Source organism: Panthera pardus, unplaced genomic scaffold, assembly GCF_024362965.1.
Source record: "Panthera pardus isolate Hobbes unplaced genomic scaffold, ASM2436296v1 HiC_scaffold_25, whole genome shotgun sequence".
Taxonomy (NCBI): Eukaryota; Metazoa; Chordata; class Mammalia; order Carnivora; family Felidae; genus Panthera; species Panthera pardus.
Window position 1 is genome coordinate 42,604,161 of NW_026526821.1, and position 26,158 is coordinate 42,630,318.

General features: G+C 44.0%; 1 protein-coding gene across 1 annotated transcript in view; it reads left to right on the plus strand.

The window, feature by feature from the left end:
• Positions 1 to 26,158, plus strand: part of PCSK2 (proprotein convertase subtilisin/kexin type 2) — a 273,296-nt gene that overhangs the window by 155,549 nt on the left and 91,589 nt on the right. The gene's annotated exons all lie outside the window — the stretch shown is intronic.

The window sequence follows — 26,158 nt, forward strand, 5'->3', positions numbered from 1 at the left end:
GGAAACTTGGGATCTGAAAGAATAGAGCCAAGAGACAAGGGAGAGACGAAGAAGAGAGAGCCTCGGCAAGGTTTCCCATCAGCTCTCGATGAGGATATTGAATTGAAGGGTGGAAATGAGCCGTTTGGGTTCTCGCTGGATAAAACCAATCGCAAAAAGCCAAAAAGAGGGGCACCTCACATCGCAACCGTAGCTTTATGAAAGCAAGGACGTCATCTTTTTTTATTGTTTTTGTGCTTAGGAGCACCCCACCCCGGCTTTCCCCTGCAACGCTGAGCGCACCATTTGGTATCTCTTGACGAGTAAGACATATTAACAGAAAATCGTAATAAACACTGTTGAGCTAGACCCACGTGCTCTAACTTCTTACATAGCAAATCAAACACTACTTTCCTGATGAAACCTGCAAACCCTTTCAACATGAAGAGATTGCTTTATGTTAACCCCAGGGAGCATCCTAGTCAAGCACTGCTGTGTCTGCTTGAAATTATCCAAACTATTACTAAGCTGTACTTTTCCTATAACCTCCAGATCTAAGGGGTTTTTTTCAATGTTACTTTAGTTAGCTTAAGAGACTCACAGTTGGAAGAATGTAGACTTAGGTAAAGATTGTTAACAAGCAGAAGCGTTGGGAGATCAACGTTCTGGGTTATTCATCCTAGAAGGTATGTGTGTCCACACTGCAAAGAGAGAACAAAGTTTATCATCTGTTTAGTGCATTAAGCATCAGGAAAGGAAGCACCGATGTGCTGAGCTTCTATTTGCTTCATGGGTCTTACAAATCTAGAGGAGTATACTTTGGGCTATCTTTTGGAATAATAATTTTTTTAAAGGGTTGGGGGCACCTGGGTGGCTCAGTCAGTTAAACGTCCACCTCTTGATTTCGGCTTAGGTCATGATCTCACAGTTTGTGAGTTTGAGCCCCACATCGGGCTGTGTGCTAACAGCACAGAGCCTGCTTGGGATTCTCTGTCCCTCTCTCCCTGCCCCTCCCTTGCTTGCTCTCTCTCTCTCTCTCTCTCTCAAAATAAATAATGTTTTTAAATTTTTTTTAAAAAGAAAAGAACTTAAAGAAAAGTTAAATGAACCATTGGTACAGTCCAGCCAATATGCCCCCAGAAAGAAAGGACAGAAATTAAATCGAAGTTTTATTCCCAAAGAGGAGAATCCACCTCTGCTGAGAAGACACTAAGAAACGGCCTGGGAGCTGCAGATTCTGTCTCAGCACCCATCTGCTATGTCTGAGGAAACAGTTCCCGCCTCCTCTCTGTGACCTTCCCCCACTGCAAGTACCATGGAGCTGACTCCTTGGCTGTTCCTCTGCCTCCTTAAATTTTTTAAATTAAAAAAAAAAAATGTTTTAATGTTCATTTATTTTTGAGAGAGAAAGAGAACATGTGCACATAAGCAGGGGAGGGGCAGAGAAAGAGGCACACACACACACACACAGAATCCAAAGCAGGCTCCAGGCTCCAAGCTCTTAGCACAGAGCCCGACGCGGGGCTCGAACTCATGAACCGTGAGATCATGACCTGAGCTGAAGTCAGACGCTCAACCAACTAAGCCACCCAGGCACCCCTCCTCTGCCTCCATGCACGGCCTCATCTGCCTCCTCCAATGACCTCCCTTCCTCTGCCTCCCCAATAACTGCAGGGCCCTAAAGAGTTCTCAGAAGGAGAGAGTGGGAAAGGCGTGTGTTGCGTGTTCTCCAAGGCTCTGACACCCAGAGGCCTTTCCTTAGGAAGAGATGGCAGGGATGATAGTGTGCAGGGGCGGCCGGTTCCTCCTCAGAGGGCCACTCTCTGCACACAGAGGCATTTATATTCTTTTCACAGGCTGCTAAGTTTCCCCCCATCTCCAGGACCCAGCACCCTGCAGAGCTGCCAAATAGGGTTTTATTCATTTCCACAAACCAATGTTACTGCATCTTACAGCTCGTAGGACCTCAGGGTGGAGTGGCTGTCAGACGGGCTGGCGGCTGTCAGTGCCTGGCCTCCCTCCAGCCAGTCCAGGACCTCTGCAGGTCACTTCTGTGTCCGATGAATGGACACTGTGCAAGGGAATCACTACACTATGGAAACATCCTGAGGTTACTCACATGGAGAGTGACCTAGGCACCCCTCCCTTCTCCCCCACTCCCCACCCCACCCTTGTGCTTCTGGGACAGGCTGCCCCCAATGCCAGTTGCCAGAGTCCAAAGAGAGAGTAATTCACATGGGAAAACAACCCCCGGGGGCTCTGATGAATGGCAGGTACAACGCTAATCAACAGTGGGGTTCATCTGCCAGAAACCCGGATCTGAAATTGGAAAATGAAACATCCATGGAGGGAGGTGCCAAGCTCCCCTCTATTCTGCAATATCAGAATGTATACCTGAACAACTCCATGGCTTCTATGAGCATTGTGTTCTTTTTTATTTTGTTTTCTTTCTTTCAAAAAAAAAAATTCCGATTAAAAAATACATACATGTTCTCTGTAGAAAACTTGGACAAATCACAATACAGACTCAAAAGCAGCCATGGCACCATTCTTAATATTTTAGCGTGTCTTGGGCTTTCACTTCTCTGTGTGTATTTTTTAATGAAATTGGGCTCTGTTGCATGTACAGCACCCCTCTTCCACTTGACAAGTTGTAAATAGTTTTATAGTACTAAATAGTCTTCAAAACATGATTATGAGGGCTACATAGTATTGTCTTATGCTGTGATTTATTTAAACATCCTAGTCCTTGGGGTCCCTGGGTGGCTCAGTCCATTAAGCATCCAACGCTTGATTTCAGCTCAGGTCGTGATCTCATGGCTCGTGAGATTGAGCCCTGCATCGGGCTTTGTGCGAACAACACAGAGCCTGCTTGGAATTCTTTCTCCCCTCCTCTTTCTGCCCCTTCCCTACTCTCTCTCTCTTTCTGTCTCCTCTCTCTCTCTCTCTCTCTCCTCTCTCTCTCTCTCTTTCTCTCTCTCAAAATAAATAAACTAAAAAAAAAATAGTTTAAACATCCCAATCCTCAATTATTGGACGAGTTTGCTTCCAATGGCCATCTCAGAGAGGGAGAATGACAGATAGTGACCAGGATGCTTGAGGGACTCCCAACCATGACATACTCAGGACAGCTGAAAAAACTGGGGAGAAAACGGTAAGTAAGAACCACATTAGATACATGTTTACATATTTCAAATTCTCCATGAGGAATGAGACATTCAACTTATTCAGTACTTTCTCCCAAGAAAATCCCCACCCACAAGTGCAGGACAAAGAGTATAGTTCAGTCAGAGGAAGAACTGTCCAGTCGCTGAGGTTACTAATCAAAGGAGTTAGGTCTCCTGGGAAATAATGAGTTCTCCATATCTGAAAATGGTCAAGGAGAGGGTTGATGGCCATTTGGTGGGGATGTCGTCGAGGAGATGACACTATCTCCTGTAAACTTAAACTAGACATCACCTAAGAATAGAACAGAACACGTGAGTTCTGTCCAAAACTGCACGTTTTGACAGCTTCCATCCAGAGGAAGGTCCGAGTCTTCAACATTTATCAAACACTTGGAATCTTACCAAAAAATCATATATAATTATGCCTGGCTGTGAAGTGTTTCCACGTCACTGGTACAGGTGAAAAAACAGCATCCAGAGATCTCCTTCTAAATTTCTCAGTGGAGAACTTGAACTTGAACTGGCTTGCTCCAGTCAGCGTCTCTCTCGCCCCGTGTAGAGTTGGGAGTGACAACTTTGAAGCTACTAACCAACCAAATTTATCTTCTTTATTTTTAATTAAAAATTTTACACTATAATTAAGAGAATGAGAATGGCAAGTGGAGGAGAGCTGCCCGGGAGAGCAATGAAATCAGTGGACGGTGATAAACTCAAAAATTGTTTGAGTAAAGGATTAACAGGCAGCGTCACACTTTGTTAGGTGACTTAATGGCTCGGATGTGATGAGTTTGCCCAGCGCTTCTAGTGAAATGTGCTTTGGGAAGGTCTGTGTTTGGGTTTCTCCAGAAGCAGACCCTGAGACAAGAGTCAGAGTGCAAGTAGTTTATCTGGGAGGTGATTCTAGGAAGCAAGGAGAGAGGGGGGAATGAGATATGGAAGGGAAGGCAGGCCATAGATGGTGTGTTATCAAAGTCACCATGGGGAGAGGCTCCAACTCAAGCTCACTGGGGAATCCAGGAGATGGAGTAGAATATGCGGGCCAGGGCTGGGTTTTTGTACATCAACTCCCATCAGTCATTGGTTGAAGGCTGGTCCTAGGGATGTGGATGTGAACATTCCAGCACCTCCTACCTTCCAGGGTCTCAGAGAAAGCCCTTGACAAAGAGGCGTGGTGCAGGCAGCTGGACAGAGCTCAGCAGGGACATGGGTGACAGGCCAAAGGTCATATGGGCCTGGTTCTGGCAACATTCACATGGGTTAATGACCCTTAAATGTATTAAGGGTTTACAATAAACAGAAATGTATTGTGTGGAGAAAATTCCCTCTTGCTACTGATTATTTGCAATGAGAAGGGAAAGCTCTATCAGAGGTTCTTAGACGGCTATGACAAAAATTGCTTGATAACCAAATCAGGCAAAATGTTTCCCAAAGCAGAATTATTTTCAAATCTTCTTTATTCTGTATATTAAAGAGACAAATTTGAGGATGCTGGTACTCCAGTGTTCTCTCTATTTAAACTGAGAATTGAAATCGTTTGAAAACTGAAAATCAGTATATAAATGTAAGTCATTAGTGCTAATTTAATTCAACAAATCTACAGTGAATCTGTTGATTGTTAGGGGCAAAGGATAATGAGAGACACTTCTTTTATTATTACTCTATGGTTCTGTGATTGAATTTAATCCGAGGGATCCAGTCCCCCTGGTCAATGCTCACTATTCCAAATGATTAAAATCCTCCTTTCTCCATCCCGACAGTAATAACATGGAATGGGTATTGGCCAAGAAACAATTTTAGACTGAGTCAAAATCAGAGTTCCTGTTCTCTCTGTGCAAACGGTCTGGATGTATGCTCGAACTCAGTTGAATCCCTGTGTGTTGAGCCTGCTATAGGCAAGCCCCCAGAGGAAGAGGGAAACCAGACAGGGTTGTTCTCCAGAGGAGTCCGAGTCAGTGAGGGCACAGGTGTGGGATGCATCTAACAGGTGAGGGGCAGGCAGGCAGGCAGGGCTGTTCATCACTTTACGCTGCAGCCCCCAGGTGGTGACCACCATAGGTCTGTGCTCACAGTACTGGTCCAAGCCTAGGGGTCCTTCCAGATGTACAGAAAACAGGGAGACTCCTTCAAGAACATGTGAAGGGTGATGGAGGTGGCAGCTTTCAGAGGAGGGGTGGGGGGTACAGAACTGAGCATCTCCTGCTTTGCTCCAAGGCCTGCTCTGCTGAGGTACAGGGGCGAAGAAATGGCTAGTGGTTCTGTATAATCCAAGAAGAGTCTTCTCGCTGTGGTTTCGTGTTTTCTCAGAGGCATACCTGAGACAGAGATTTAAAGGCAAGTCGTTTATTTGGGAAAAGATCCCAGGAAGCACTAGCCGGGGAGAAGGGAAGTGATATCAGAAAGGAGAGCGGCCAAGAAAGGATTTGTTAGGCAGCCAATTACCACTGAGGGCTAATGGGAGCTTGATCTGACTGTAGCACTCTGGGAAGCAGTGTAGACAGAGCCTTCTCAGAGTTATCACCCAACTCTTGTCAATCAGTGGTTGAAGGCTGTGCCCCAGAAGCAGGTATAGGGTGGGGAGATCAGGGGCTAACTCCCTGGCTCTCCTGGCCCCCCCCCCCATACACGCAGAATAGAGTTAGTGGATAGGGAGTCTTCAGACACAGAGTGGCAGGTGCCGGAAGCTGAAAATCAGCCAGCAAGGGTGGGATTATAGTATGACAACAGTGGGAAACTGAGTCAAACCTGAGTGTGACAACTGGCTCCCTAATTCATAGCTTTGCAGCCTTAGACTAACCCTGTAAACCCCCTTGAGGTTTAATTTCTTCATTTGTGAAATGGGAAAAACGAACATCAGGTTTGTTGCGTGGTATCATTGAGATAATGTGGGGGGGTGGGGGCAGATACACAAATGTTTATCTCCTTCGCAAAAGAGTTGAGATTACAACTTCACACGACGGCAGCTTGTCCTGCTGGAGGAGAAGCAGGGGAATGCCTTAAAAAACCAGTGCCATCGTTCGGTGCACTCCACAGTCAGCTCAGAGTTCTCAAAAGAGAAAAAGGGCGCCTCGTCCAGACTTAAGGGTAAGGTCATGAGCTTGTAAAGCTGAAGCCAAAAGAGTGGAAGTTACTAAAGAGACTCTATGAGATTTCTCTGAAAGGTAAAGTGTGTTTTATTTGAAAAAAATAAGACATTTATTTGAAAAAGAACATCCAGGCAAACAGGTGACACAGGGAGAAAGAAAACCCTTGGCTCACGGCCAGGGATATAATGAAGGATGGCCCTGGGAAGGAGAATTTCGGATCCACACGCCGCTTCTCTGTCACAGATCTTTGAACTAAAAGGATATTCATGGATATTCAGAGGGGAGGGCTAATTTCCAAGGCGAGTGTAGGGATGGTAAGACAGCAATTTTTCCAAATGGGGATTTCTCCAGGCCAGGGAATGACATCTCCAGATGTTTACGTGACCACGGGGCAGGCCGCAGGCATCTACCCTGCTGGCAGGGGTGATGGGCTGCGTCTTTCCCGAGAGCCTTCATCTTTCCGCTGGGAAACTGTGGGTCACCCTCCGAGCAGCCCCTGGACCCTGTGCTGAAAATCGATGCAGATTCACGTGCTCTTGCTGGAGTTTCTCCATGGACTGTAGAAGAACACATTCACCAACTACCCATCTTTCCCTAGACCTGTGGCTTCTGCTGTGGGGCTTTGCAGAAACTTCCTCTAGAGGGGTGAAGTAAATTTCCCACCCCTTGACTTCATTCAGGCTGGCCCTTATGACTTGTTTAAAGCAATTTAATAATGCAGAGGTGCTGTGCCAGTTCAGAGACGAGGCCTTAAGAGGCCTTGCGGGTTCCCATGCGCCCTCCTATGCCTCTACCATCACCAGTAGAAAAGCATGCCCAGGCTAGCCCACTGGACCCGGCGCGGGGTGGGGGGGTGGTGAGGAGCTGGCAGAGCCTGAAGCTAAGCCACTCTCATCAATCTGTAGAACAGCAATAAGAAACAGAGCCACCATGTGGAGCCCCACCAATAGCAGGTGAAAACCAGCTGACCCCAGAAGCAAGAAAGCAGAGCCACCCAGCTGAGCTCAGCCTAGATCATCAAACTCCCAGCCAACCTGCAGACCCGTAAGAGATATAAATATTTGTTGTCATCCACTACTGACATATTATGGTTGTTTTTATGCAGCGGCTGTTACAGTTACCCATTCTAGACCCCTTCCTTGGTAAGGAGAATGTAGGTTTCTGCCCCTACCCCAGACCTACTGAATCAAAATCTTTAGGGATAGGCCTTGTAACGTGTATTTCTTTGAAAGCTTTCCCAGATTCTGATGATTAATCTCATCATTCATTTTGGCACCTCACTCATTCACTCATTCAGCAAAGCTGTTCCCCTGTAATGTATGACAACCTTACAACTAGATCACAAGTTCTTCGTAGGAAAGTGTGTACTTTTTAATTTCATGTCCCCCTTAACATTTAGCACGATGGTTAGCAGACATTTAATAGATATTTGTTCAGTTGCACTGAATATTGATTCACCATTCCTACTTTTGCAAATGAAATCAGGAGCTCAATCATATGATGGCCCTCTATCAGCGATGAAGGGAAACTCTAGCATGCAGAACTCCCTACTCCCAGCTGTCAACCACCTCATAGGTGGATGTCTCATTCCATTCCCCATAATGCTTGTCCCTGGTGAAGAAAATAGAGGGCCACGGAATTAACTGAAGTCTCTGTGGATGAAGGCCTGAAGAGAATATGACTCCCAGTATGGATGATTCACATGCAGGTAGCCAAGAGCTATTTCTTTTCTGTAATGTCTACAGCTCGTCAGGTGGTAAAAATGTAATTAAGTTCCCATATGGGAGAGGACAAATTATGTCCTTTGGTTTGGTTCAAAAGTGGGAACGTGATATATTGATGCTCTAGGGTTATTTCGCCAAAAGAAGTTCTTGTAGAAGAAAAAAGCCCAACCCTCAAGACCTGCACTTTTCCATTCTTTTGATGGGTTCCTGACAGGTGACTGTCTCTGAAGAGGGGCCTCTGGAGCACTGAGAAGGGCTGCCATCTCTGAGCCCAAAGGAAGGGCCTTTGAGCTTGGCAGCCGCATGCGCACCAGGGCTCCAGGTGGCAGGTGGCCGCCATGATGAAAGGGCACCTGCTGGAGATGGGCTCAGTCCTCAGCCCCGAATGACTCAGATGCTATGAAGTATTAAGCGCATGCATGGCTCCGGGCTTTTAGACCGATTAATATTTAAATAACCACATTAATATTGCATTTGAAATTGAAGTTTAAACAACCTTTATGTCTTATTGGAAGGAGGAGTTGGCTTCTTTCTGTGTACTTGCTAATGCTGGCCAGGTCATAGTAAGTGCTTTATCACCAGGACACCAGACTGATTACCGGGAATAAGAACTTTTTCTTAATCATTTGGACAGATCATCCATCAAATGAGTATCGTCTGACTCAACCCATGTGGTAGAGGAATCTGTTCATTTTTACAGGAATGTACTTTGAGATAAAAATGGAAGAAAATAAAATCTGGTTTAACTGAAATGAATCTACTTGTTTGGACCTAGATGTATAACTACAGGGAAAACAAAGAGAAAAATCTGGATAATCGATTTTTCCTTGTTGCTCAGTTGACTAGTTATTGTTCCATTGGACCAGGTCAACATTTAAGAGACCTGTAGGGTTTCTACCATGTGCAAGACGCTGTACTAGGGGCCTGGACTATAAAATGTGAAAAATCTGGTCCCCGCCCCCAAGGGATTTCAGAGTTCAATGGGGGAGGCACACTTGTAAGTATATAATTACATCGTAATGTGTACAGTGTGGTCCTGAAAATAAAAATACTGCCCACTATGGGAACACAACAGCAAGAACAAGGAAGTAGCCCCAAAAGTTAGAGAAGGGAAGATACTAAAATGCATTTAAAGAATGTTCTCTTAGGTTGAGACAGCATATGAATTTGTCTAGAAGCTTGTTCTATACTAAGGATGATTGGATTATAATTAGTTTTTCATCTAGAGAGTTGCTTCCACCAAGAAGCCCAGACTAAAAGCAACCCACAAAAGTCATTTTCTTACCTTAAATTCTCTAACGGCCTTTGACGCAGTCTCATCTCTTTGACTAAATTTAAACGGCTTAAAAACCAAGATGTCTTTCAATTTTCTGTTCATGAGAGAATCAACTGGAGGCCTTGTTCCCCAAGGAGATCATTAATAGAGATTCTTCTATAAATAAATAACTGAATTGTGAATGGATGGATAAATGGATGGATGGATGATGGATGGACGGACGGATGGATGGATGGATGGATGCCAATGAGACTATTAGGATTCTATTCTGCTAATCACCAACCGTATCTATTCAGAAAAAGGATACCAATATTTACATTACATGACAAGCCACAAGAAAGTCATTTATGTAAATGTAAAAAATATTTTCTCTACGGCTTTTGTTACTTTCTTACTCTCCTTCTCATGATCAGATATGCTCACTGAATTCCCAAGATGTGAAACATTTCACTAAAGTTTTCTACTTTGGCTTTTTACCTCAGGGAATCAAAAATGCTTAGGTGACCAAGCCTTGCTTAAAGCAGACCTTACAAATAATTAATGTGCCAATATCTCCTTACTGCAGCCATGATGAAAAATGCTGCCCCTACTAAGGTGATGTCATCATTACCCTCTCCTTTCTTCATGTGCCTGTTTCCCAACTGTATTTCCTTAAAGCCACAGTCCTGGATATCTGGGAGTCTGCCCAGCTTCCTGAATCCACATGCCCCATTCAGAAGGAAGGAATGGGTGACCATCTCTAGTGCCTGTCCAAACCTGGCTGTCAAGCCACAGAGCCCAAGTAGGTGTGTCCACTAGAGCCTGGCCTAGCTGTGGTCATTGCCAGGGCCACTGTGCATCTGATGGAGACTAAAGGTCTGACCCATCATCCAGTCTCAGTTTTCTGATGTGGCAACAAAGACCAAGAAACAATGCCCAGACCTCAGGTAAAGAACACTTGTGTAGTTGTATTCAAGAACTATGAGGACCACACTTTGATTTCAACTAGACCCCATTCTTCTCTTTAAAATCTCTCAATCATTTTTCCTTGAAGCCAAAGCCTTTGCAGTAGGCAGAATTCTAAAATGCCCCCAAGATACCCACCCCCTCGTTTAAACTCCCTGTATAATCTCCTCCCCTTGAGTGTGAACAGGACTAGGAATATGGTGCAATATCACTCCCGTGACTAGGTTGCATTATAGGGCAGGGTTAAAGGGATTGTTTGTGTGTAATTAAGGTTTTGAATCGCCTGGCTTTGAGTTAATCACAGTGGAAGTTATCCTAGGTGTCTTACATCATCAGGGGAGCCCCATAAAAAGAGGATCTATAGATCAGAAAAAGAAGAAGCAAGAGTGATCTTAAGCAACAGAGGCTTTGAGTTGTTGGCTTTGAAGAAGCAAACTGCCATGTTGTGCAGATGCACATGTCAGGGAATGGAGCTAGAAGCTAAAGGCATCTCTCTCAGAAACAAAATAAAAACATAAAAATAATTTTAAAAGAGGGGGGCGCTTGGGTGGCTCAGTCGGTTAGGAGGCCAACCTCGGCTCAGGTCACAATCTCAAAGTCCGTGAGCTCAAGCCCCGCATCAGGCTCTGTGCTGATAGCTCAAAGCCTAGAGCCTGCTTTGGATTCTGTGTCTCCCTCTCTCTGCCCCTCCCCCATGCTCTTTCTCTCTCTCTCTCTCTCTCTCTCTCTCTCAAAAATAAAATAAAAACATAAAAAAAAAATTTAAAAAGAAGCTAAAGATGTCAGGGGTGCCTGGGTGGCTCAGTTGGTGAGGAGGCCGACTTCAGCTCAGGTCATGATCTCACTGTTCATGAGTTGGAGCCCCGTGTCACCCTCTCTGCTGTCAGCACAGAGCCTGCTTCTCATCATCTGTCCCCTCTCTCTCTGTCACTCCCCCACTCGTGTGCATGCACTCTCTCTCGCTCAAAAATAAATCAATATTAAAAAAAAAAAACTATTAAGAAGCTAAGGGTCTCAGTCTTACAACCACAGGCAACTGAGTTCCATCAACAACCAGTGAACCTGGAAGGGGATCCCAAGCCTTACATGAGATTGCAGCCCCCGCTAACACCTTGCTTTAAGCAAGGCGAGATCACGAGCAAAGGACCCCATTAACCCATGACCAGAAACTCTGAGATAATAAACTTGTGTTCTTTTAAGTTTGTAGGAATTTGCTATACAGCAATAGAAAAGGAATACAGACTTCTTGATTAGATTTCAGCATGAACTGAATGGCTTGCCTTTCCTCTGAGTTAATAAAAATAGACTGTTGTTCAGGTTTTACATTTGTTAATATGGTTGCTTTTAGCGCAAAAATAACTCCGTCAGAAATAATAATCCTGCTACAACTGAGGGGCAGGGAAATTTAGTATGGGAGTTAAGAGCTTTAGGACTAGTAATCCTGCTACAATGGAGGGGCAGGGAAATTTAGTATGGGAGTTAAGAGCTTTAGGACCAGAAACCCCCTGAGTTCTGATCCCACCCCAAGTAGTTGCTAGCTATGTGACCCTAGGCAAGTTAATCTCTCTGTGTGTCATCTGTAAAATGGGTTAGTAATACTTATTAATAAGTATTGTACTTGCCACACCTTAAAGATGGTTGTGATTAGTCAAGTGAGTGTGTACACAAGGCTCTTAGAACTGCTTCTGACATATTAGACACCCCGCTGTTAAGGGGTGCAAGTTGCAATTTAAGCAACTTGCCTGAGGTCACACAGTTAGACCTTAGCAGAAGAAGGCCACAAACCTGAGATGGTGAGACCTCAAAGGCCATGCTCTTAACTCCTCCTCCCTTCCTGCCTTAAGGACACATAATGAAGTTACGAAGGCCCTTTTGAAAATGAAATTCGAAGAGTCAATTAGTGTGTTGTTCTAATTTTTTCCCTATCCCATTGTTACAAAGTGTGCCAAAAGTTCATGAATAGCCTTCCTCTGTTCTGCTTTTTAAGCCAATGCCAAACCAAGTCCCAGAGACTGAAGGAATGCAAAGCACTTACCCTACTGCCTGCTTGAATTACGTTTTGGCCTTGAAGGCCACTTAGAAATGTATTCCAGTGAGACATAGCTGCATGGACCTATGGAAAGCATGACATTTGTGTTTCTTCATTGTTATAAAAGTAGAATGTGTGTGTGCACACTGGTTATTATCATTACTACTACCTTAGGCTGCATCCCCTGAAAGCAACTGAGAAAGTGATTTTCTGGGGTGCCCGTTCTCAGGACAAGGGGATGATGGGAAGCAAGGCAGGACAGACGTCTAGCCTCAGCCTGACTCCTGGAAAACTCTACAGCATGAATCACATCACAAAGTACATCCCTCCCTGAGGCTCAGCATTTTGAACTCCTGTGTTAGTCAGTCACTAACTTCCAGTGGTCCCTGGGGCCTGTGTAACTCCCTGGGCTTGGCGAGTCCCATTTGTCCAAAGGCAAATTATCCAGAGAACGGGGACAGCGGTGATTGTTTAGCAGCCAACACTCCCAGAGCTTGCGCGTGGGTGCCCTGGCCTAGTGAAGAGAATCTTGGGCACTGACGGTGTCACTAGCCAGGCATTGCATTGCTGTGGTTCTCCTCAGCAAGGACAAGGTCCATACCTTACTACTGTCCACAGCCTCAACGCTTACTTGGCCCATGAGGTGCAACCAAACAGGTGACTGATCAATGACTGATGAATGAATGAATGAATGAATGACATCAAAAGAAAGATTTGACCTCAAAGATTGAAGAAAAGGTCTCAATCCGAACCAAGGGTAGGGAGGAGATGTGATGACAGAATGGCCATGGGGTCACCAGAATAATGGCCCTCCAAAATATCCATGCCTTAATCCCTGCAACCTGTGAATAGTTTACATGGCAAAAGGGACTTTGCAGATGGGTTTAAGGTTAACTTAAAATAGGGAGAGTCTCCAGGTGGACCAAGTGTAATCACGTGTTCTCACAAGTAAGAGAGGAAAGCTGGAGAGGCGAGAGGACAGAGGAGACTTACAAGGGCAAGGACTTACCCATTACTGCTGGACCAGAAAATGGAGGAAGGGAGACCCAAACCAAGGCATTTGGGTGGCATGGAAGCCAGGAGTGGCCTTCAGCTCGGTCAGCAAGGAAACAGGGACCCTGGTCCCATTGGGAACTGAATTCTGCCAACCACCTGAATAGCGAGGCACGAATTCCTCCCTAAAGCCTCTCGAAAGAAACCACCCCGCTAACACCTGGATTTTAGCTTACTGATACGGGGCCAGACTTCGGACCACAGAACCATTGCAAACTATAATGTATTTTTGTTGTTTACGTTTGTAGTAACTGGTTACAGCAGCGATAGAAAACTAAACAGGTCATCTTCGTTGAAAATAGTGTTTTCCCTCCACCTGGAGGAGAACGGAACGCACAAACCTCGCAGGTGGTTGAGGGTAGGGCATCACCCCCCCGCCGCCACCCCAGCTCTGCAGGCTCAGTGGGGACCCAGGTAAACCAGTTCTGAGGCCAGCAACAACCTGGATGAGCCCAAAATGGCTCTACCTGGAAGTCCAGCAAATCAGACCCCTTCCTGCAGCACATGTGCAGACTCTGAGGTGGATCCATCTGGCCACAATTCATCCCCTAAGACTTCTCAGTCCTTATTGAAATAGACATCCCATTTCTCCAGCACATGTTTCCTTAAAGCTGCCTGCACTGTAGGTTGATTTCAGGGCAGTTACCAGTGGTTTTTCTTAAGTTTTCTTCTCATTATTATTATTTGAGTGGTTTAGTTATTTTTGAGAGAGAGAGAGAGAAAGTGTGAGCGGGGGGGAGGGGCAGAAAGAGAGGGAGACACAGAATCCGAAGCAGGCTCCAGACTCTGAGCTGTCAGCACAGAGCCTGACACGGGGCTTGACCTCACCAGCAGTGAGATCATGTGATCATGACCTGAGCCGAAATCGAGAGTCAGATGCTTAACTGACTGAGCCACCCAGGCACCCCTAAAGCACAACTTTTGTTTTTGTTTTTTTTTTAATGCTTATTTATTTTTAAGCATGAGCAGGATGGGGCGGGGGAGGAGTGGGGACAGAAGATCCCAAGCGCCTCTGCACTGAGAGCAGTGAGCCCAATGCAGGGCTCAAACTCATGAACCATGAGATCATGATGTGAGCTGAAGTTGGACACAACCGACTGAGCCACCCAAACGCCCAGGGCACTTAACAGTTTTTAATCTCTTTTCAGTGCCTCTAAGTTAACATGGTTGAAGCAAATGGAGGAAAGATGGTCTGTCCTGGGTATGTGGGAAGATGGGCTTTTGGGGTAACAACTCTAGGGATTTGACAGGTGTCCTGGTCTAGTCCCTAACTCACTACATAGGAGGAAACTGAGGCCAAAGAGGATTGTGACTGGCCAGAGGACAGCAGAGCTCGTCCTCCCACTAGAGTCTCCAGCACCCCCCAACCCTGAGGCATAGCTGCACCTGCTCCCCTCCATATGCCAGTTCACATCGCAGTGCGGAACCACATATCTGGATGTTTCCACGTGCTCAGGCAAAACCTAGCCCAGGCAGACAACCAGCTGTGGGTCCCTCTGAGGGAACTTCAAGCCTCTTGGCCCCTCTAAGCACAATCTCCACCCGCTAAGTCCTCCCAACCCACCTTCTGCCACCAAAGAGAACCCTCTGGATCAGGTTATGTCTGGCCCACTCTGACCCTTTTGTACCCTTTTTGTGTGCCCCCACCCTGACTTTGCTCGATTTCTGCCTCCAATTGTAGAGGCTTGCCCTACATTGAGGTGCAATTCACCCTCCAGGGCTCCCCGCAGGACTTGCCCGAAATCCCATCTTGACTTGGCTTCCTCCCTCGTTCTATCCTGCTTCTCTCCCCTCTTTCACTGGTTTTCCCCTGGGAGACCACATCTTCAATCAATCTTCTCAATAAATCCCACAAGCCTTCATCTCTGAGTCTGCTCTGGGACAGCGCTCTGGAACCTGGGCAAAGCTGAATTTTCCATCCTACGTGGCCAAGGCAGAGAGAATCTCTGACATAGAAATAAGATTAGCTTCCCAACCACAGTAACCCTGCAGGCTCCCAACCTACGGGAAATTATTTGTCACAAAGAAAGAACCCTTAATTATCAGCAGATAATTAAAACCTGAAGCCAAGTGCAGGAAGCCAGGGCTTGGCTCTGAGCAATGTTCCTCCTCATCATCCCCAGGACGATGGCGAGGTCTGTACTTTTAATGTCGCGCACACACAACCTCGCCACGACGCGTGCTCTGCTAGGCAGAAGAAGAATAAGATGTATTACAGTGTGTGGGAGATGTTTTCATTAAGCTATGGAAATAGAAGCTTGTGTTTTATAGCTCAAACGTTGCCAATTTTTAAAATAAGAGGTTTAGTGTAAATCTAAGCTATTCAGGGAGCGCTGAGTCCAAGGACTCCCATTGAGTGACTGTGAGTAAAAATGCATTGTTTGATCTTGAAGGTGCTCAGTTTCTCCATCTATAAAACAGATGATTTTCTGCCCTGCTTGAGAATCAAAGGAGTAGGATTGCCCATATTACTGACTTGAACACTAAGTCTTTGCTGATCTGTCAAAAAAACAGGGGTGCCTGGGTGGCTCAGGCGGCTGAGCATCCAACTCTTGATTTCAGCTCAGGTCATGATCCCAGGGTTGTGAGATTGAGCTCCCTTGTCGCACTCCGCGCTGAGAATGAAGGCTGCTTAAGATTCTCTCTTTCTCTCTCTCTCGCTAATAAAAGAAAATAAATTAAAAATGATGATTTAAACACACACACACACACACACCTCCCCAGAATGCTGAAAGCATTGATGCCCTTCTGGTACTGATCTTGGACCACCCTCCCTTCTCTTCTCCTCCAGGCCCCACAGACAGACACAAACATGTCCCCTGCTCAACTCGCAGAGAATGTTCCAGAAGACTCAGTGGGAAGGAGCCAGTCTCTGTGTGGGTGCAAGCATGGTGACCAAACAGACACTGAGTCATTTGATACTGTCAGTACCTTGTTGGGAGTCTTACCAGGCACTTTACAAATGAAAAATACATTATCTGTGAAAAAGAGCCCAGGATCATTAACCACTCTGCTAATCACTCACAAGCAACCACAGTTCTGCTATCTTCCACGATAGTTTGGTTTGTGACTTTTCATTTGTTGTTTGGCTGGTCTTCACTCCCATATCTGCCTGCCCTCAGGGAGGACTGATTGTTGTCAACAGAGTACAAGACCCATCTTTTCTCTCCCAGCTCATCTCCCTGCCATGGTTCTAATATTTTGATCCCCTCTGTTTAGTCCTTTTTGTCTCCATCAGCTTCTTCCGAATCACATCAGTACTGATACCCACCATTTGTTGTGTATGTACTATGTGCCTCTCAAAGATAGAAAACTAAAGATCAGAGAGGTTAGTGAACTCCCTTAGCTCACACAGCTAGTGTAGAGTGAAGTGTGAAGTTCACCATTTGTCACGCTGACTTCATTCAACTGAGCTCATACAGCTAGCAAATGAGCTGTATTCTCATTACCAATTTTAACCTCCATGCACCATATTTACAAATCCTTCCAAAGGAAAACAAACCTGCCCCAGAAACAATGCTTATAATTAGAACCATGGATGCTACTTGTTCCTCACAGGGAATGCTTAAGATATCAATTTAAATGCAAATGAACCTTATCATTCAAATTAGACTCATTCCACTGTGTGGAAATTAATAGAGAAAATAATATCGAGCCCTAAATTATGAGTAATTAATATTGACACAATGAAAAAAATACACTCTTGTTTCAACATTTGGGGGAGGAGAAGACTTGTCTGTGTGTGTGCAGCGAGTACGAGAAGGAGGAAGCAGAACACAGTAGCCCCAATGCCCAGCATGGCTGACAATCGGGATAACACGACAGAAACATGGGGGCGTGACAAATGACAATGATACATCTTAGGACCAAGTAAGCTATTCTTTGGCTGTAAAGAAAGCACACTAAGCTGGTATCCAAGGGACTGCCTGCTACTGAGGAATAAATTATTTCAGGGGCACCCGGGTGGCTCAGTCGGTTAAGCGAAGGGCTCTTGATCTCAGCTCAGGTCTTGATCTCAGAGTCATGAGTTCAAGCCCCACCCTGGGCATGGAACCTACTTAGTAAAAAAAAAAAAAAAAAAGAATAAATTATTTCACAAATACTAAACAGCTCTAAGGAGAGCCTGAAAAATTAATATTTTTTAAACATGGAAACAAAGAGAACCTGTGTCTCCTCTATAATCTCCCTTAAATGTTGGCAAACCTTGATGCATGGGCCAGCCACCTCTTTTTATAAAGTTTTATCAGAACCCAGCCACACTTTTTTGCTGGCTATGGCTCCTTTCACAGTAGAGTGACCCAGTAGAATAGTTGTGACAGACACCGTCAGTCCTGCAAAAGCCTAAAATTTTTACATTGACCCTTTAAAAAAAGTCTGCTGAGGGGCTCCTGAGTGGCTCAGTCGGTTAAGCGTCGGACTTCAGCTCAGGTCATGATCTTGCGGTCCGTGAGTTCGAGCCCTGCGTCAGGCTCTGTGCTGACAGCTCAGAGCCTGGAGCCTGCTCCGGATTCTGTGTCTCCCTCTCTCAGCTCCTCCCATGCTCATGTTCTGTCTCCCTCTATCTCTCAATAATAAATAAATGTTAAAAAAAAAAAAAAAAAAAGTCCGCTGAAATACCTCAATCTAACCAACTGTTCCTTCAAGATGTAAGAAAATGGCTTTGGTAGAAACAGGAGACCAGAGAGTTGCAATGTGGGTCCGGTCAGGGCAATACCGCTTTCCAGCAGCATGGCCTCTCGCAAGCTGCTAAATGTCCAAGGGGCTAGCATCCTTATTTGTAAGCTGACAAAATTGGACTCTTGCCTGTTATAACTCTAAAATCCTATGAAACTCTCCCCGCTTCCAATAAAATCACTGATTAAGAAACAAAAGCTAAATTGGTTTTATAAGCAAATGAAATTGTTGAGCACTTGCTTTGGAGAATGACAGACATAAAGTCAAAGTTATGTTCCTTTTCCATGCATGATGCTCTAGATGTTAATCACTGTGACTGAGCGATTTCCAAGAGTTTAGCATTTGTTAATGTCTTGAATTCCCCCGGAAGCAAACTCTGAGGTGCTGATTCACAGATCTGTAGTTTTAATCACATATCCCTATCTGTAGAGATTTTTGAACAGCCTCTCTGAATATATTCATAATTATTTATTTATTCACACAGTGTATGTATGTACTGCTATACCAATGGACTATGTACGTTATAAGAATTCAAGAAAGAAACCTTTAAAGGGTAAGAGAAAAATAAATATTTAAAATGTGATAATACACACCCATGTCCATAGCAGCATTCATCACAATAGTCAAAAGGTAGGAGCACCCAAGTGTCCCTCGACAAGTGAAGGGATAAACAAAATACCCACACAATGGAATATCCCTCAGCCTTAAAAAGGAAGGGAATTCTATTGCCTAGTTACAACATAGATGAAACTTGAGCACATTGTGCTAAGTGAGATAGCCAGTGACAAAAAGAACACTGTTTGATTCCATTTGCATCAGGTTCCTAGAGTTTGCATCATAGTGCCTAGAGACAGAAAGCAGAATGGGGTTGCCAGGAGCTGGGGAGGGAATGGAAGTTACTGCCCAACAGGTGTAGCATTTCGGGTTTGCAAGATGAAAAAGTTCTGGAGATTGGTTGCACAACAATGCAAATATATTTAACATTACCAAACAATACATTTTAAAATGGTTAGGATGGGGAAGGCTGGGTGGCTCAGTACGTTAAATGTCCGACTTCAGCTCAGGTCATGATGTCACGGTTTGTGGGTTCACAGAGCCCCATGTCGGGCTCTGTGCTGACAGCTCAGGGCCTGGAGCCTGCTTCGGATTCTGTGTCTCCCTCCCCCTCTGTCCGTCTCCCACTCACACACACACACTCTCTCTCTCAAAAATAAACATTAAAAAATTTTAAAATGGTTAAGATGATCAATTTTATGCCATGCTTTTCTCACTCCAATTAGAAATAAATACATAATTTTTTAATCAAGCTTAAAAAAAAAAGCAAATTCTAATATTTATTGTATCATCACACCCCAGTGGATCCTTTTACCCAGCCCCTGGGATGGGTATGCCTGCTTTGGAGACTTTAGTACTAACTAACCAGTGGGTCACCCTATCCATGGTGTGCTTGCTAAAAGGTTCTGAACAAAACTCCTTTGGCCAACTAGATGTTAGGATCTCTCTCCTCAAGGAGGATAAAACAGGTTAATAGAAATGGTGCTAGTGAGTGCCACACAAACGTGTGGATCTGAGTTCTGGCATGCTTCTACTATTTATCTACTGTGATTTGAGGCAGGTACATCAACCTCTCAATTATACATTCCTCAAAGGTAATGGAAACATATTTTCGGGGAACTCGGGTGGCTCAGTCAAATGAGCGTCCAACTCTTCATTTCAGCTCAGGTCATGATCCCAGGGTCATGAGTTCCAGCCCTGCATCGGGCTCTGTGCAGAGCATGGAGCCTGCTTAAGACACTCTCTCTCCCTCTGCCCCTCTCCCCCACTCTCGATCTCTCGCTCTCTCTCTCTCTCTAAAAACAAAAAAAGAAAAGAAAAGAAACATGTTTTCGTTTATTCGTTCAACAACTATTTATTGAGTGCTTTTACTACACAAGGACGTGTGGCATATTAGTTACCTAATAAAATATCTGGTATATTAGTTATCGATATAATATAATATTTGTGGATAACAAATGACTGCCAAAACTTGGACACGTAAAGCAAGTTTTTATCTCCTACTGCATCCGTGGGTCGGGAAGTCAGGAGAAGTTTGGCTGGATGGCTCTGGTTCAGGATCTTTTTTGAGGTTGTAGTTGAGATATCAGCTGGGGCCACATCATCTGGAGGCTTGACCCAAGCTAGATTATCCGCTTCCAACATGGATCACATGGGAATGGCTGTTGGCAAGAGGCCACAGTCGCTCCCCCTGTGCCGGTCTTCATGAACCGCGTGGTGGCCGCTGACCACGCCCAGAGCCAGTGATCTGAGAGGGAGCAAAATGAAAGCGACCACGCCTGTCACGATTGAGCCTCAGAAGCCACCCACCACCCTTTCACAATATCCTATTTGTTCTATGGATCAGCCTTCTTCATTGTGGGACACTCTATGCAAGGTCAAGAATACTAAGGGGCAAGAATTACCAGCGTGGCTACGTTGATGAATAAGGGGGACACAGTCCTTACCCTCAACACCGTATCGTGTAGAGGGAAAACTGACTCCAAATAAATAATTACAGAAAGGACTGTTTATTTGTCACTGTGGTGCCTTCCTATGATGGAAGACTACTGAGTCCCCTAAATGTGTGTAATGTCAGGAACTTGATCTGGTCTGAGTTTTCCCTGGAGAAGCTGCCTTAAGGATGAGGAGGAGTTAGACAGGTAACTGGCAGCAATGGAAACGGCTTGTGCAAAGGCCCTGAGGCAAGAATATGCTCAGCCTTTTCAAAGACCTGAAGAAACCTTGTGCATGCGTGTTGAAGGAAAGGGAGGAGCATATCAATTCAGGGAGAAAATGGCCCCAGATGACACTGGGCAAGAGGAAAGATACCTGAAAGTGTGGACTTTGTGAGCCATAAGGATTTGCAAATTCATCCTAGAAGCATAGGGAATTTTCTTCTTCCAGGCAGTGGTGGGATGTGGAATGAGATGCCTGGGATTTGGTATTTTTCAAAGATCTGTCTGCTCTGGAGATGAATTGTGGGTGGGCAAGAATGGAAGGCCAGGAGAACACAAAGGAGAGTTTTCTAAGAGAAAGATTACTTGCAAAAGAGCTGTCAGGTTTTGTTTTTTTTTTAAACAGAGAGCAAGAGAAAATGTAAAGTACCCCAAATTTAGGAGATACTCACTAAATATTACTCCCCTCTTCCTCTTACAACAAACAAGTCAGGAACATTTAAAATAAGGTGATATGCGCAGAACAGATCTCTCTAAAAAGAGAAGACAAAAATATTGTCAAATACCGCAAGCCTCATTAGGCACCTTGTAAGCTCAGGCACGCTAGGGTCCAGAAAGAGCCTTGTCTTGGGAAACAGAGGAGGATTTAGCAACAATCTTAAAGCCTTGCTCCACCATCAGCAGGAACCCAGACCAGCCCACAGAGAGCTCTGGATAGCATTTATGATGTTTAATCAGAAAGCACGCAGCGTTGATCTGGAAATTAATTGGATGCTCGGGTTTTTCACACATCATGGAGAGTTAGACATCACAAAGAATTTGATAGGAATATATTTAGTAACAGTATCACTGATGTTCAGTCCCAAGCAGAGACCCGTATCTACTTTGGGGCTCATTATATCCTGAATGACAATGGGTGCTTAGCAAATCTCTTTTGATTATAATGATTAACCACATTGCTCAGTGTCTTTAATAGCTAGTGAGGAATTGGACCAGAGCTGGGGTGTTCTAAATATGACCCACTGTGCAATTATTTATTTAATCATTTTTACTCAACTCACTGTTTTGACTTAATAGATTGTTTCCGAAGGTAACTGTACGTTACCACCATAATGGAAAACCTCACCTGCGATACAAATAAAGACAATCATTAAAGCGGACACAATCCACGCCTCAAACTCCCTGTGCACAGCCCATAGCGGGTGCAGAGTGCCCTGAAAAATACCAGACTGGGATGTGCCTGTTGCAAAGGAGCTCGGAATGAATAGCCAGGTCATTAGTCCCCACGGCTGTGTGTGCCGGCCACACTCAGCAACTGATATAGGGAAAGATGCAGGAGAGTAAGAGGGAGATTTCTCAAGTGAACAGCAAGAAAATCTATCGCAAGTACCTAAGGAAGTAAAATACACAAAAAGGATTTGAAAATATGCTAAGGCCTAGAGACTTCTTAGACTTTGCAGCTCCAAGGACGACCAGCCAAAAAACCAGAGAGAGGGGATGCTCCTCCTGAGACAGGGTCCAGGTCTCATTTATCCGGTGGGTCTATAATCTGGGGAAGGACAGGGCCTGAACTCGGTAAAGGCTCAGTACTGTGTTTACTGAAAGCTTCCTTCAGCCTTGGCCCCACGCAAAAATAGCCACAGAGGCACCCAGAGGTAGGTATTTGCACAGGGCAAAAACTACCTGCAACCTCATACATTGCTAAAGGGAATGCCGAACGGGGTACTTTGAAAAGAGTTTTGGCAGTCGCTTACACAATTAAACACACACTTACCATACAACCAGCTATCCCACCCCTAAGCATTTACCCAAGAGAAATGAAAGCATAGGTTCATAAAAAGACATGTATAAGGATGTTCATAGCAGCTCTATTCATGTTGGCAAAAACTGGAAATAATTCAAATGCCCATCAACAAGTGAATGGATAAATGAAATCGAGGTGTGTTCATACAACAGAATACCATCCTCCAGCCAAAGGAACAGACTGCTGATGCACACAACAACATAGGCGGACCTCAAAAACACCGTTAGCTGAAGAGGGCTGAGAATAAACACAGAAAAGTACACACTCGCTGGTTCCATTCAGAAGAGTGGTTGGCCGAGGTGCGTGGGGATTAACTGAGAAGGGCATGAGAGAGGTTCTTAAGAGATGGAAATGTTCTGTATCTTGACTGCCTGGATGCTTACATGGGTATACACGTTGTCAAAATTCTCCCGGCTGCACCCTTAGCATCACATACTGTGCTACAGATACATTATACTTCAGTTTTAAAAGTACAATTTTAAAAAATAACCTATTAGCAAAAGAGCTATTTTAGAAATCAGTTACTACTGAGAACGCCCCGTGAACGTGGGAAAAGCAGGGATTCAAAGGTCAGCATTTTCACTGCCCGCTAGGAGGAGATACATGCCCGCCCATCTCCCCAGGTTGTCTCATAATAAAAGAAGGAAATAGATGCCAAGACATTTGGAAACTCTCCAGTTACTGTATAGGCTGAGAGGGATGTTGTTTAATCATGATTACTAAATCCTGAGAGCCGTGTCACTCTTGCTTTTTTCCATATTTGCATTTTTAATAGAAAAGGAAGCTTGTTCCTCATAAAAAAGATTTAGATATTACAGAAGATTAGATAAAAGAAAAACTGCCATTTCCCTCTCTCCCCTCTCCTATCCCTCATCTATAACCCCCGCTCGCTTCCCAATTTTAATGAAGTACCTGTTTTGTGTGACTCTTCCAGATTTTTTTCCCTAAATCGGAATCATACAGTAGATCATATTGCAAAATCTGCCTTGTTATGTAACAACATATTCTCTCCCATAGTATGGATACACCATAATTTATTTAACTCGGCCCCTAAAATTTGACTTTTTGGTTTCCCCCAATGTTTTGCTACTGTAAACTATGGAATGAATATATTTCTTTAACCATAGTCTTTGAATTCTTGTGTGACTATCCCTTTAGAATAAATTCCTAGAGGTGAAATTTCTGGGTCAAGTAGTACATGCAATTTTAATTTTGATAAAGCTTATCAAATTATTCTCTGAAAAGACTGAATCAATTTACAGCCCTCCCAAGAGCATCACTTCTCCTTTCGATCTCACAGAGAGGGAAAATAAAGGGAAGGTTGCGACGTTCAAAGACTCTCCAATGCCCTTGAAAAACAAAGGTGATGCTGAGGTCAACGTGTCCCTATTTTCACTGTGGACTTGAAATTTCCATAATGAGGAAATAAAACACATGATTTAAGAAAAAAAAACTGTTAAGCAATGAGATTAATGAGAGTTGAGAGTTTATGACTTGAACATTTGCTGGTTAATAGATTTAGGGATAGAAACAGTGTTACGTCAATTACAGTAATTAACCAGAGATGAAGACGAATTGAAGAGAAGCTCTCTTGCCAGCCAAGCCTCAATTTAAAAACCGAGTAATGAGCTGCTGGTGGGGATGGGAAGGCGAGAAAAGGGTTAGGGTTGAGAAAAGGATGAAGCTCTCATTCTCCAAGATGTGTGCCAGGTTCTCAGAAACAGAGTTCCATTCTGCCCCCACATCCCAGAGAACCCCATCTGGAACAGCTTGCTTTTCAAGAAATAGGACCCTTTTTAACAAACACATTTTGGCTATATCCCCCAAGGTATTTTTTTTTCTCCTTAAATGGAGTTAAACTTTTTCTGAACCTGAAAGAATATGACCCTGAAGGAAACTTAGCTTGTCCTGTGATGGCATGCACCAGCAGGGAAAACACCAAATGCAGCACTTTCGCATCTTGCTGACCGAGTCAGAGAGAATTCATGACCCACCTAGTAGTCAAGTTTTTTGAACACAGGTCTTTAGAATGGAAAAATAAATAAATAAAAACATTTGAGGGAAAAGGCAGTACATTCCAAAGCTATGACCAGAAATCATCTATAATACTTCACCAAGATAAGAGCACTTTACTTATTATTACATACAATCACTCTGGCCATTAAGTCAATGGCTGTTTTTTAATTTCCTTTTTTTTTTTCTTTTTTTGACAGAAAGTAAAATGTATTCTTTTTGGTAGAGTTTGACAAATGCATAAAATCACATAACTCCCAGCACGATCAAGAGACAGGACATCCCCATCACCCCAAAACACTTCAGTCATGCTGTCCTTTGTGGGCAACCCCTCTGAAACCCCCACCCTCACTCCCTTATAGCCACATACCTATCTTCTGTCTGTATAGTTATACCTTCCCTAGAGAATGTCATATACATGGAATCTTAGCCTTTTGAATCTGGCTGTGGTCATGTATTTGTGACTCATCCATGTGGTTGTATATATTAATATTTGTTGCTTTTTCATTGCTATGTAGTATTCCAGTGTGTGTGTGTGTGTGTGTGTGTGTGTGTGTATACCATGATTTATCCATTGTCCAGTTGTGGGACATTTGGATGACCTCCAGTTTGGACAGTTATAAATAAAGTCACCATACACATTCACATGCAAGTTTTTGTGTGAAATTAAGATTTCCTTTATCTTGGGATTGCTGGGCCCTATGGAAATCCAACTGCTACTTAATTTCCTTAGGGTACAAGGAGCCTAGAAACAGTTCAGATGCTCTGGGGGTTGAATACTCTTCTCCATGAACACTGTTCTCACTTATGTAGCATGAGTCTGGGAGTGAACAAGCTATGATCTGGTCTTGTCCAGTCATCCATTCCAGCTGTGTCCCCAGCATGGAATAAGGGGCTCAGGATGTGGACTTGATGTCTTCAAGTCCAATGACTCCAGAAAATCACTTGCCTGTTTTGGGGACAGCCGTAAGTCAAGCTACCCCAGGACACTCCATTTCCTTTCCTTTCCTCTTCCCATCAATGTCTGTGTCTTAAAAGTTTCATCAAGATTTGTAGACAAATAGATATTGGGATTTTCAAGTGAAGGAAATTATGTTAATGGAGTTCTTATTACTTTTCCATTTGAAAGTTTTTGAAAATATATGCAGTTCCCAAATTTGCTCATTAAATGTGAATTTATAATGTGATTATATTCCCAGAAAGCTAAAAATATTATCATAATTATACGATCCCTACTATATCTGAATTATTAGATACAATTTTGGATGATTTGTCTTCAAAAAGATGAAATATTTAAAACTTTTTCTTCTTTTCTGTCGCAAATGAACACAGCTGAGTTAAATTCAATTGTGTACCGTTTGCGACACACAATGATTTCTATCTTGTTTCAATTGAATGAAGTGTATGAGACCTCTATTTTTATGTCTAGTGTCAACTTATTTCATGTTTCCAACTTTCCCTTGTTTTTCTGAAATAATGAGAAAAATGCAATTAAAATATGCAAATAATGCTGCAGACAGCACCACCGCAGCTAATCATGGTATAAATAAAGTAATAGGACACTGGCACATAGAAAAGGAAGTTTGGGGAAATTAACATTTAATTCACAAAACCACAACTAGTGAAAAGGTGAATTTTAGAGGTTTGAAAAACTGTGGAAGCATGCTTGTGTTGTTCTGCCCGGTTCCAAAAACAAACAA